This window comes from Oryctolagus cuniculus, chromosome 1 (assembly GCF_051225735.1).
Source record: "Oryctolagus cuniculus isolate XC-2025 breed Fujian yellow rabbit chromosome 1, ASM5122573v1, whole genome shotgun sequence".
In the NCBI taxonomy this organism is placed as follows: Eukaryota; Metazoa; Chordata; class Mammalia; order Lagomorpha; family Leporidae; genus Oryctolagus; species Oryctolagus cuniculus.
Window position 1 is genome coordinate 98,362,495 of NC_142867.1, and position 12,398 is coordinate 98,374,892.

Below are 12,398 nucleotides of genomic sequence, written 5' to 3' on the forward strand. Positions count from 1 at the left end.
TGGAAGGCAGATTGACAGAGAAAGTGAAAAATCATCCATCTGCCAATTCACTCCACAAATGGCCTCAACAGAAAGGACAGCAGTGGTCCAGGCTGAAGTCAGGAGCCAGTAACGCCATCCTTTTCTCCCAAATGGGAGCAAAGCCCCGAGTACTTGGATCATCTGCTCCTGCTTTCCCAGGCCCATTAGCAGGGAGCTAGATTGCAAGCGGAGCAACTGGAATTTGCACTGGCACTCTGATTAGGGATACAGGCATTGCAAGTGGTGGCTAAAAGCACTGCACCACAGTGCCATCCCCTGTTTGAGATATTCCAGCTCTTAACTACCCAGGTGCAAGTGTAAATGTGCTTGCTACTCCTTCCCACATCAAGACTCTGCTGTCAACAAGTAATTGGAGGTTGGTGATTATCACTATCAGGTAATAAGTTTGCAATTTATCAGAAGTCCTCTTTGTAAAGCCCTAACCCTAACCATACTGATTGCTAGAGGCACTTGCAATCACTCAGACCTGTGAGGTTGATTGGAGGAAGAAGGAGTCTTACCTCTTGAACTGCATTACTTTCGTACTGCTCATAAGGCTGGAATACTGCAAGACAAGCACATTACTGTCCCCTAAAGCTCGACTCTCCCTGTGTATTCTGTTTTGGTGAATGGCACAGTCTGAAGTCATTCCTAACTTTTGCTTCTTACTTATAGTGTTGGTTACCTGGTCCTTTCACTGTACTGTCTTATCATCAATGGAAATGTTGATCTCTTCTGTCTATTTGCATCCTTAGCCTCATATCCTGACTCCCTTTTGGATGACTGCAATAATTTCCCATCTCTCTATCTCCAACCTTAGTTCCTTTTGTTTCCTTCTCTATTCTTCAATGTTATTGATAGAAACTGCAAAACTTCTGGTGTTGGCCTTCTGCTTAGACTCTTTGGAGAGGCTACTATTACTTTGTGAGGAAACTCCCATTCTTCTTCTTTAAAAAAAAAAAAAGAAAGAAAGAAAGAAAGAAATTCACATTCTTAACCACGACATGGAGGCTGCGTCCTGAGCTAGCCTCTCAGGGTCCTTCTCACACCTGTTCATGCTAATTTATGTTCCAGTCAAAGCTGTCTACATAATATGTAGGGCTCTATATGAAATGAAAAGACAGGCAACCTGTTTAAATATTGAGGTTTCAAGCTGATGATGGCCAAGCATTAAAGCAAGTGTGGGGTCCCTCTGCGTGCAGGGCTTAGATGACTGTAAAGGCTGCATGACTGTGAAGCCATCCCTTGCCCCAGGGATTGAAAATTAAAACTAATACTTATAGTGCTTCCACTCATAAACACGTTTCTCCCCCTAACTACTTAAAAACCCTGAATATGACAGTTTCACTTTTTTGCTTCCTTTGCTCAGACTGTTCCTTTTGTCTGCTTCCCTACCCCAACTATTGCTCACAAACTCAGTTCAGATGTGGTAAACTCTGGAAGGACTTTTCCTGACCTCTCTCCTCTTACTTCCAGTTTTGATGAAATGTTCTTTCTCCATGCTTCTGTGATCCCAAGTATTGCCTTTGTGGCTGCGGCTATCATTTAGCTCTATCTTTGTCTGACTTTCTCTGTCTGAGCAATCTGGGATTTTCCCCTTGACATCCCTGGAGCTAAGGACAGTTCTTGGCACCCAGTATGTGAATAATGGAAGTCTTTTGACTATAAAATTAAAAATAAATTTACTTTAGGAGTAAAGTTCAGAATTTTAATTCTGTGTTTCGTTTCATAACATCACCTATAAATTTTCCCTTTACACAGACTTAAAAGTGCATATTTTGCTGGCATACATCAGATATATTGTTAAAACACAGTCTTCATTATGTGTCATATGAAGATTAGAGGGAATAATTTGACCTTTTAAGTTGATATGAGTCTATACTACAGCTATTAAATATTCAATTTCAACTTATCCCTTTGATGCATCATATTTTACCCTACTGAATAATTAACTTTTCAGAAACTTTGCATATTTTAGAAATACTCTAGGGATTTTTCTAACTATATCCTTGCTAATATTTTAACTGAGTTATTGTCTAAAATTTATCAAAGAATCAGAGAAATAGATCTATCAGCATTTTCCTCTTTACCAGGCTCTATTTTTTCTGCTATTGTTGGAAATGTTATGTCAGTTAATATTTGCTGTAGAATTTCATAGCAAAATATGTTCTGTGCAAGTATTTGGGTAAATACAAGGCTGCCTTTAAATCAGTTGGGTAAACTGATTATCTTATGCCATTTTAAAGAAAGAACACTCAATCTGAAGAATTCCCAAATTTATTTAACATTTTTTAAGAATAATCTATTAAACAAATTAATTACTCAAAGCATCCACAGCCAAAGTATTTTCTACAATTACTCTTTAGATCTTTTAATACATATCATACTTGGTATTTTCACCTAATCTCATGTCCATATTATGTCCTCATACGACTAAAAACTATCAACATAAATATAAAATATTATATTTTCATATGAAGACAACATTACATACTTAGTGATTTCATTTTTAGTGAGACGTTTAAGTTGCTTCTACTTTTTTTTTCTGAAATGAGAAATGAGTTAGAAACTACTTCTCTCTATATATATATTGAAAATAAATATGATGTTTTAAAAATCTTTATTTTCCTGGGATACACAAATCAGGTCAAACTGCATTATTGACTAGCTTCCCACAACAATTGTACCAAACTATATTTTAAATGGTTGTGTACTGACCATTTTTAATATTGTACATTCTCTTGTTTCAATTAAAAATGTTGAAATTCAAAATATTGTCACTTAACCCTACATTATTTGGTTATTAATGAGATTTATGATTTTTTTCAATTTTTTATTATTCATTAATATTTGGTGTCAAGGTTGGGGCACAGCAGGTTAAGCCATTGACTGTCATGCCAGCATTCCATGTAGATGCCCATTTGAGTTCCAGCTGCCCCATTTCCAACTTCCTGCTAATGTGCCTGGGAAATCAGCAGAGAATTGTCCAAGTATAGGGTCCCCTGACCCGACATGGGAAACCTGGAAGAAGCTCCTGGCTCTGGGTTTCTGCCTGGTCCAGCTGAGCTCATTGTGTCCATTGTGTCCATTGTGTCCCTCTCCCTCTCCCTCTCCCTCTCCCTCTCCCTCTCCCTCTCCCTCTCCCTCTCCCTCTCTCTCCCCCTCTCCCTCTGTAACTCTGCATTTCAAATAAATAAATAAATCTTTTTTAAGAGTATGCAGCAGTTTTAAGTTGAGTAGGAAGGGGAGCACATGGGATTACTCTAGTGTCTCTGTACTCGTCATTTTCTCCGTTTCCTCTGACTGCAGGAATTCTGGATTGTCATTGGCTTGCAATACAGCACGGGCTTCATTTTCCCTGTCTGCCTGTTTCCCATCAGCCCTTTCAGCTGGCTGTTCCTTCTGTCTCCATCTCTTATCTGTTGATATCCTTAAAGTCTCTTTTCTTCTGTGTGGACAACTTACCTTATTCTATTCCATCAACTCTAAGGCCTGAAGAAACTTGTCACATATTTGTCTCCTATTGACTGGTCCTCTTTTCTTTCTGGCTTCAAATAAGATTGTCAATTTACTTGATGTCCACACTTAACTCTCTTTTGTTACTTCAAAATTAGCAAATCTGAAATTTAATAAATTATTTCCCCCAACAAACGAGCATCCCCAAGCTTCTTCCTCTTCTGATATTTCCATTCATAGAAAATGCCGTAATCATCCATCCCAATAGCTCAGAGCCAGAAACCGCCACCCTTGAAACTACCAGCTATTGGATTTAATCAACTATAATGCTCAAATATCTCTAATTGTGTTCAAACTCACTACTGTCATCCTTGTTGAAAACATCATTGCCCGGATTATTTAAAGTTTCCTAGCTGGCATCCCAGATGGGTGCTGCTTCACGTCCTGGCTGCTCTACTTCTGATCCAGCTCCATGCTTGTGGCCTGGGAAAAGCAGTGTAAGATAACTGAAGTGTTTGAGCTCTTGTCACTCACATGGGGGACCCAAATGAAGCTCCTGGCTCCTGGCTACAGACATCCAAGAGTGAACTATTGGGTAAAACATCTCTCTCTCTCCCTCTCTTTTTCTGTTTCTCTATCTATGTAACTCTTTCAAAATAGATTTTTTTTTTTTTACAGGCAGAGTGGACAGTGAGAGAGAGGGAGAGAGAGAGAAAGGTCTTCCTTTGCCGTTGGTTCACCCTCCAGTGGCCGCTGCAGCCGGTACACTGTGGCCGGCGCACCGCGCTGATCCGAAGGCAGGAGCCAGGTGCTTCTCCTGGTCTCCCATGGGGTGCAGGACCCAAGCACTTGGGCCATCCTCCACTGCACTCTCGGGCCACAGCAGAGAGCTGGCCTGGAAGAGGGGCACCCGGGACAGAATCTGGCACCCCGACCGGGACTAGAACCCGGTGTGCCGGTGCCACTAGGCAGAGGATTAGCCTATTGAGCTGTGGCGCTGGCCCAAAATAGATTTAAAAAAAAAATAAATTTCCTAGTAGCAACCCTCCATTTTTGAGCAATTTGTACACAGCAGTGAATTTTAAAAATTCAGAATTTATCATGACACTATCATTCTTTTTTTTTTTTTTTTTTTTTTTTTTTTTTTTTTTTTTTATTTTTGACAGGCAGAGTGGACAGTGAGAGAGAGAGACAGAGAGAGAAAGGTCTTCCTTTGCCGTTGATTCACCCTCCAATGGCTGCCGCTGCAGCCGGCGCACCGCGCTGATCCGATGGCAGGAGCCAGGATCCAGGTGCTTTTCCTGGTCTCCCATGGGGTGCAGGGCCCAAGCACCTGGGCCATCCTCCACTGCACTCCCTGGCCATAGCAGAGAGCTGGCCTGGAAGAGGGGCAACCGGGACAGAATCCGGCGCCCCAACCGGGACTAGAACCCGGTGTGCTGGCACCGCAAGGTGGAGGATTAGCCTATTGAGCCACGGCGCCGGCTCTGACACTATCATTCTTAAGACCTTTAAACTTTAGCTTCCAGACAAGTTGTAATAATGGGAATCACATTCACTTCCCACTTGAAACCCCTAAATGTGTTGGCAAAAGTATGTGAAGTACCACCCTTCCGAGACATAGCAAGCAATGACTGACAGTGACACCTTAGAGGCAGGAAATGAAATGCCCAGCCATAGCGTGGAGAATTTCCAGGCACAAATGAAGCACAGGAGAGACAACTATCCAGAACGAGAAAATCTGCAGAATGTCTTCCTGCAGTGTTCATCAAACATCGGGTCAACTCATGCAAGGAAAGTACGCAATCTGAAGGGAGAATCACCTGAAGAACCTGGGACTAGAGGGAATAGCACTGAGAATCATTTATTGTCTAATTAGCAGGATAGAGAAACTTCATAATATATTTAAAACCCATAGAACACTCAGAAAATAATGACAGTGGGGAATAATTCAGCTTAGAATAAGGGTTATTCTAACTCAAAAATTATACTGCAATAAAGAGTTTTCAGAAAAAAATGAAAGAATTTGTCACCAACAGGAAATATTAAAGGAAGTTCAGATAGAAGGAAATTGGCATCAGATGAAATTATACAAAGGTCAAAAAGCATTAATTTGGCAATGCATGCATAAATACATGTATTTTCTTCTCATTTAAATCACATTAGAAGATAATTAGGTTTTTAAACACAATAGTAACAATATATGGTAAAGTTAATAATTATGTAGAAATCAAATGATGACAATATTGGCTTAGAATGCAGAAGGGATAAATTAAATTATACCAGTGTAAGAATTTTAGACCATATTTGAAATGGCAGAACATCAATCAAAGATAGACTATGCTAAGGTGAAGCTGTTTATCATAAACACAAACATGACTGCTAAAATATAAAGACAAAGGGGTATAGCTAACAATCAAAGACACAGTCATAACTAATCAAAAAAGAACATAAAGTCAAATGATAAATAATATTCAATCTTGACAATGCAATAAAAATAGAGAAAGTACACAAAAGAAAAGACGATACAAAAAGAAAACCAAAATAAAGATGGTAAGTTTACCTAAGCATTTAAAAAATTACAGAAGTATAAATGATCTAAGCATCCAAACTAAAAGGCAGATATTACCACATTGGTTAAAAAGCAAGGCCTAACTATATGCTATCTATGAAACTCACTATAAACACAAAGATATAAATAGGATAAAAGAAAAATGATAGGAAAAAATAACATTACAAAACTAATAAAACTAGAGCTGGAGTAACAGCAAACACAGAACATTACTAAGGTTAAGGAAGCTCATTTTATTGTGATAAAGAGGTCAACTGGCCAAGAGGACATGAGAATCCCAAATGTTTATACACTAACAACAGAATTTCAAACTACATGAAGCAAAGCTGATGTAGTTACAAAGAACAATAGACAATTCCACAGCTTTAGTTAGCAAATTCAATACCATACTCACTAATTCATAGAACAAAAACTAGAAAATCAGTAAAACAGCAGGCATTTGGCTACTGGTTAAGATGCCATTGAGATACCTGCATGCCTTATCAGAATGACTGGGTTCAAGTCCTAGCTCTGCTCCCAATCCCAGCTTCCTGTGAAAGCACATCTGGAAGGCAGCAGATGATGGCCAAGTAGCTGGATTCCTGCCACTCCCATGGGAGACCCAGGAGAGACCCAGATTGAGTTGCTGCCTCCCAAGTTTGGCCAAGCCCAGACCTGGCTGTTATGGACAGTTTAATAGTCAATCCGTGGATGGGAACACTCTTTTTGTCTCTCTCCCTCTCTGTTAACAAGGAAATCAATAAAGACATAGAAGATTTTAAAGATGTTATCAAACACTTGGACATAACTGATGTGTGTAGGAGAATAACATCAGAATACTGATTATTTCCAGCTATCCATATATCATTAAGATATATGCTCTATGAGGTCATAAAGCTAGTCTCAATAAATGTAAAAGGATTTAAGTTGTGGCTAATATGGTCTCTGGAAATCAGGTTGGAATCAACAATAAAAAGATATATCTGAAAAATACCTAAAATGTTTAGAAACTTCAAAGACTAAATCAAAAGAGAAAATGAAAAATATTATTTTAAGATCTTTATTTGAAAGGCTTGATGATCGGGGAGAAGGAAGGAACGGGGGGAGGGAGGGAGGGAGAGAGATAGAGAGAGAGAGAGAGAGATTTTTCATCTACTGCTTCAATCCGCAAATGACTGCAATACTACCCAGGTCTGGGCCAGGCCAAAGCCAAGAGTAAGTAACTCCATCCTGGTCTCCCACATAGGTGGAAGGAGCCCAAGTAATTGGGCCATCATATTCCCAGGCACATGAACAAGAAGCTGGATCAGAAGAAAGGTAGCTGAAACTCAATATGGGATGCTAGCATCGCAAATCAGTGCCTAGGGGCTTAACAGGCTGTTCCATAATGCTTCCACTAAAAATAGAAAACATTTTGAACAGAATTAATATTAAATAAAATGTGAAAATGTATGCTATGCTGCTAAAACAGTAATTTACAGCAACAAATGTTTAAAATAGAGGAAGAATATCTCAAATGAATAACTTATACTTTCATCTTTTTATAACTAGAAAAAAGTAAAGCAAACGCAAAGTAAACATAAGAAAGAACTACAGATGAATAAGAAAACACAAATGATACAGAAAAATCAATAAAACGTGAAGCTAGTTCTTTAGAAAGATTAATGAAATTAGTTGAGATTGCCCATATTGTTCATAAAAGAGAGAAAGTGTATGAGATCATCAGGGTCAGGAAACAGAGAATGGCAATTACCCCAGATTCAGCAGATATTAAATGCACAGTAGTAATGGACTATCATGGCAAACTTTAAATCAAAAAGGAACAACTTAACTAAAATGTATGAATTTCTTGAAAAACACAAACTAATAAATCCATTCCAAGATGAAATAGGTAACTTAAAACATCCTCTATATGTTAAAAAATATATTGGCAATTAAAACTTTTTTGTATACACACAATTGTGAAATTTAAACGTTTTTTAAGAATTAAAAATATTATATATCTTACATTAAATTTAAAAGACAAGAACTTCTAAATCAGCCCTTGAGTTCAATATATCCTGATATGAAAAGGAGACAATGGCATTATAAGAAAAGTATAGGCCACTAACCCTTGTAAACACAGATGCAAAATGTCTAAGATGAGTTTTAGTAAGTATAACACATAAGTATACATAAGTACATAATATACATGTAAGAGATAATGTAAATACATGTGAGCTATAAATAAATACATATGAGAGATAATATACAATGACAAATGAATTTATCCTGGGATAGTAAGTTTGGTTTAACATTAAAAACCAAATGGAGACATTGATGTTAACAAATTTAAAAGAGAAAAAAAATCCATATCATTATTTCAAAGGATTCAGGATAAAGATTGGCAGAACCCAACATCCATTCTGGAAAAACAAATTCTCAGCAAAGTGAAATAGAATGGAAAGAGTTTTCCGTACTTGACAGAGGGCCACTACATGAAAGCACTATAGCTAATATCAGTGACAGAATGAATGATTCACTTAAGGGCAGGTGAAAGTCAAGGGCTTTCATTCTCACAAGTTTTACTCAACATTGTACCAGAAGCTCTAGCGTGTTCCAGACTAGCATCGTCATCATCAATATAATGTTAAATACAACCAGATTACTACAAAGACAGATGTAAAATTATCTTTATTTGCAAAAGATGACAATTTATGTAGATAATCCTTTAGAATCTACAAAAAATATTTATTAAAATTAGTTATACTAAGAAGGTTTCAGAGACAAAATCAATAAAAAAGTGGTTTAGACTTCTATATTTGGACAATTCAGAATTGAAAATAAAATCATCATTTGCATCAGTATAAAATATGATGTACTTAAGTGAAATTTGACAAAGTGGTGTTGTATTTTTATCTGAAAACTACAAACATTGTTAAAAGAATGAAGTAAAACATAAATTCATGGGTCAGAAGATCAAATATTTCCAAGGTGCCAGTTACACCGAGTTGATCTAAGTGTTTGACAGAATCTCAATCAAAATTCCAACAGAATTTTAGAGAACTTAATAAAAGGATCATAAAATTTGGATTCAAGGTTTTTTATGGAGTATAGACAAAGGCTATAAACAGTAATTAGTTCTCAAAATGTCAATTTCACTCATATACTTGCTTTGTACTCTAGTTACCACAAATTAGGGAAAGCATATTTGTCAGTTGGGGGCTGGCTTATTTCCCTAAGCCTAATGGTCTCTAATTGCATAGCACTCACAGAATTCTTCATTTAGTGGAAAATTAAGATTATAGTCATAAAGTTGATTGAAAGTAGGTCATTGTAAAAATTTTTAAAAATTCAGGAAGCAGGAGGAAGAGTGGGACTGTGGGAGTGAGGAAGGGCAGGGTGGGAAGTATAACTGTGCTGTTAAAATTGTATTTATGAAATATATGAAATTTGCTCCCTTTATATAAATTTTAAAATTTTTTAAAAAAGAAAATCACATAAAGTTCCAATTTCATTTTCTATAAATAAAGTTTTATTGGAACATAGTAAACATGTTTTTATGAACCTAAATTTGTAAAGTAAGAGTGTTATTGGCATAAAAATTGGCAAAGTAGTCAATAGAACAGAACAGCTGACTCAGATTCCTACAAATATGAACAGCTAAATTGTAATTTCTATATTTGCTAGAATTATTGAATGCCTATACATAAACATAAAAAAGAGCTTTAATTGTATCTCTCACTATATGCCAAAATGAACTCAAAATTTAGCATAAAACCTGAAATTAAAAACTTTTGCAGGAAAACAGCAAAAAAAAAGATACTGGTGATTTTGGGTTTTGCAAATATCAAAAGCAAAATTCTTAAAAGAAAACAGAAATAAGTAGGAATTTTATACTTAAACCTATGCACTATGAAAGACACTTTTTTTTTTTTTTTTTTTTTTTTTTTTTTTTTTTTTTGACAGGCAGAGTGGATAGTGAGAGAGAGAGACAGAGAGAAAGGTCTTCCTTTGCCCTTGGTTCACCCTCCAATGGCCGCCGCGGCCGGCGCGCTGCGGCTGGCACACCGTGCTGATCCAATGGCAGGAGCCAGGTGCCTCTCCTGGTCTCCCATGGGATGCAGGGCCCAAGCACTTGGGCCATCCTCCACTGCACTCCCAGGCCACAGCAGAGAGCTGGCCTGTAAGAGGGGCAACCGGGACAGAATCCGGGACTAGAACCTGGTGTGCTGGCGCCGCTAGGTGGAGGATTAGCCTATTGAGTTGTGGCGCCGGCTGAAAGACACTATTAAGAGTGAAAAAACAAATTCACAAACTGAGAGCAAATAATTGGAAATTATACATTTATAAAGGACTTGTATCCAGAATATATTAATTCTCAAATCTAAGTAATAAGTAAAATTATCAACCAATAAAAATGAATAAGATGTTGCCATACATACTTCATCAAAGAAAATACATGAATAACACACCAACACATGAAAATATAGCCAACATCATTTGTTAGAAAGTTCCAGTGTGTACCATAACACACCATTAGAATGGCTAAAAAAATCGGCTCTACCAATTCATGACAAGAATATCGAAGAACTGGTATTCTTATATTTTGCTAGAGAGAATGTGTCATACCTGTTCAATGTATTTATCTAAGAGAAAGGAAAGTATGGCCGGCGCCGTGGCTCAATAGGCTAATCCTCCACCTTGCGGCACCGGCACACCGGGTTCTAGTCCCAGTCGGGGCGCCGGATTCTGTCCCGGTTGCCCCTCTTCCAGGCCAGCTCTCTGCTATGGCCAGGGAGTGCAGTGGAGGATGGCCCAGGTGCTTGGGCCCTGCACCCCATGGGAGACCAGGAGAAGCACCTGGATCCTGGCTCCTGCCATCGGATCAGCGCAGTGCGCCGGCTGCAGCAGCGGCCATTGGAGGGTGAACCAACGGCAAAAGGAAGACCTTTCTCTCTCTGTCTCTCTCTCTCACTGTCCACTCTGCCTGTCAAAAAAAAAAAAAAAAAAGAAAGGAAAGTATACATTCATAGAAGTATTTTTTAAAATATTTTTGTCACTTGTTTCATAGCAGCCAAAACTGGAAACAAATCAAGTGTCTATCAAGAAGTAAATGGAAGGGGCCAGCATCATGGCCTAGTGGTCTAAGCTGCTGCCTGTGGTGACAGCATCCCATATGAGTGCCCGTTCATGCCCCAGCTGCCCCACTCCAGACCCAGCTCCTTGCTAGGGTGCCTAAGTTGCAGCAGAGGATGTACCAAGTAATTGGGCCTCTTCACTCATGTGGGAGACCTAGAAAATTGTCCTGGCTTCAGCTTAGCCCAGCCCCAGCCATTGTTGTGGCCATTTGGGGAGTGAACCAGCACATAGGAGATTCTCTTCCTCTCTCCTCACTTCTCTCTCTGCATTTCAAATAATTTTTTTTAAAAAAAGAGGTAATGGACAAGGGAACTGTTTTATCCATAAAATGGAATATAGGCAGTTCCCTGTTTACCATGGTTTCACTTCTGATTTTTCAATTTTACCATTGTGCAAAAGCAGTATAGAAATGCTATTTCATAAATCAAAATTTGATCTTCCTCCAAACTAACCATATGTGATACCACCCCCGCTTGAAGTTCTGAGCAGTGGCCATGAGACACAATGGCTATCCAGCCAGCCAATCACAGTGGGAGAAAACTGATACTCTATAGCTGTGTTGTTCAATAGATTAGCTGTATTAAATGCAGTTTCAGCTTATAGTATTTCAATTCATAGGGACTCAGTTGAGACATAACCCCATGACAATTCAAGGAGTGTTTGTCCTCCTTAACCATAAACATGAAATAGTTGAATCATGTGATAACATGGGTGAATGGAAAACCAATATGCTAAGTAACAGAAAAATTGGGGTACATGCTTTGTGAATCCATTTATATAAAAATGTAAACTACATGATAATGTATAGTGATGACAAAGAAGTTCAGTAATGCTTGAGGATGGGAAAGAGCAGGATAGCAAAAAAGGGAAGGATTTAAAAGGGGATATGAAGAAACTTTTGAGGTTGATCAGTTGTTCAGTATCTTGATTATAGTGATAGTTTCATGAAAGTATACATATATCAAAACTTGCCAGAATGTGCAAACTTTAAGTATATTCAATTTACTATCTGTACACTTTTGAAAAAAAATTATTTCGGGTATACAGATTACATGTATTTCATGTGTACAGATTTAGGAACATAGTGATACTTCCCACCCTACCACCCCTTCTCCCACTCTTTCTCCTCCTCTCTCTCCAATTCCCTCTCTTAATTTTTACAATGATCTATTTTCAGTTTACTTAATATTCATAAGATTAACCCTACACTAAGTAATGAGTACAACAAATAGTCTGAAGAAAAAAACAC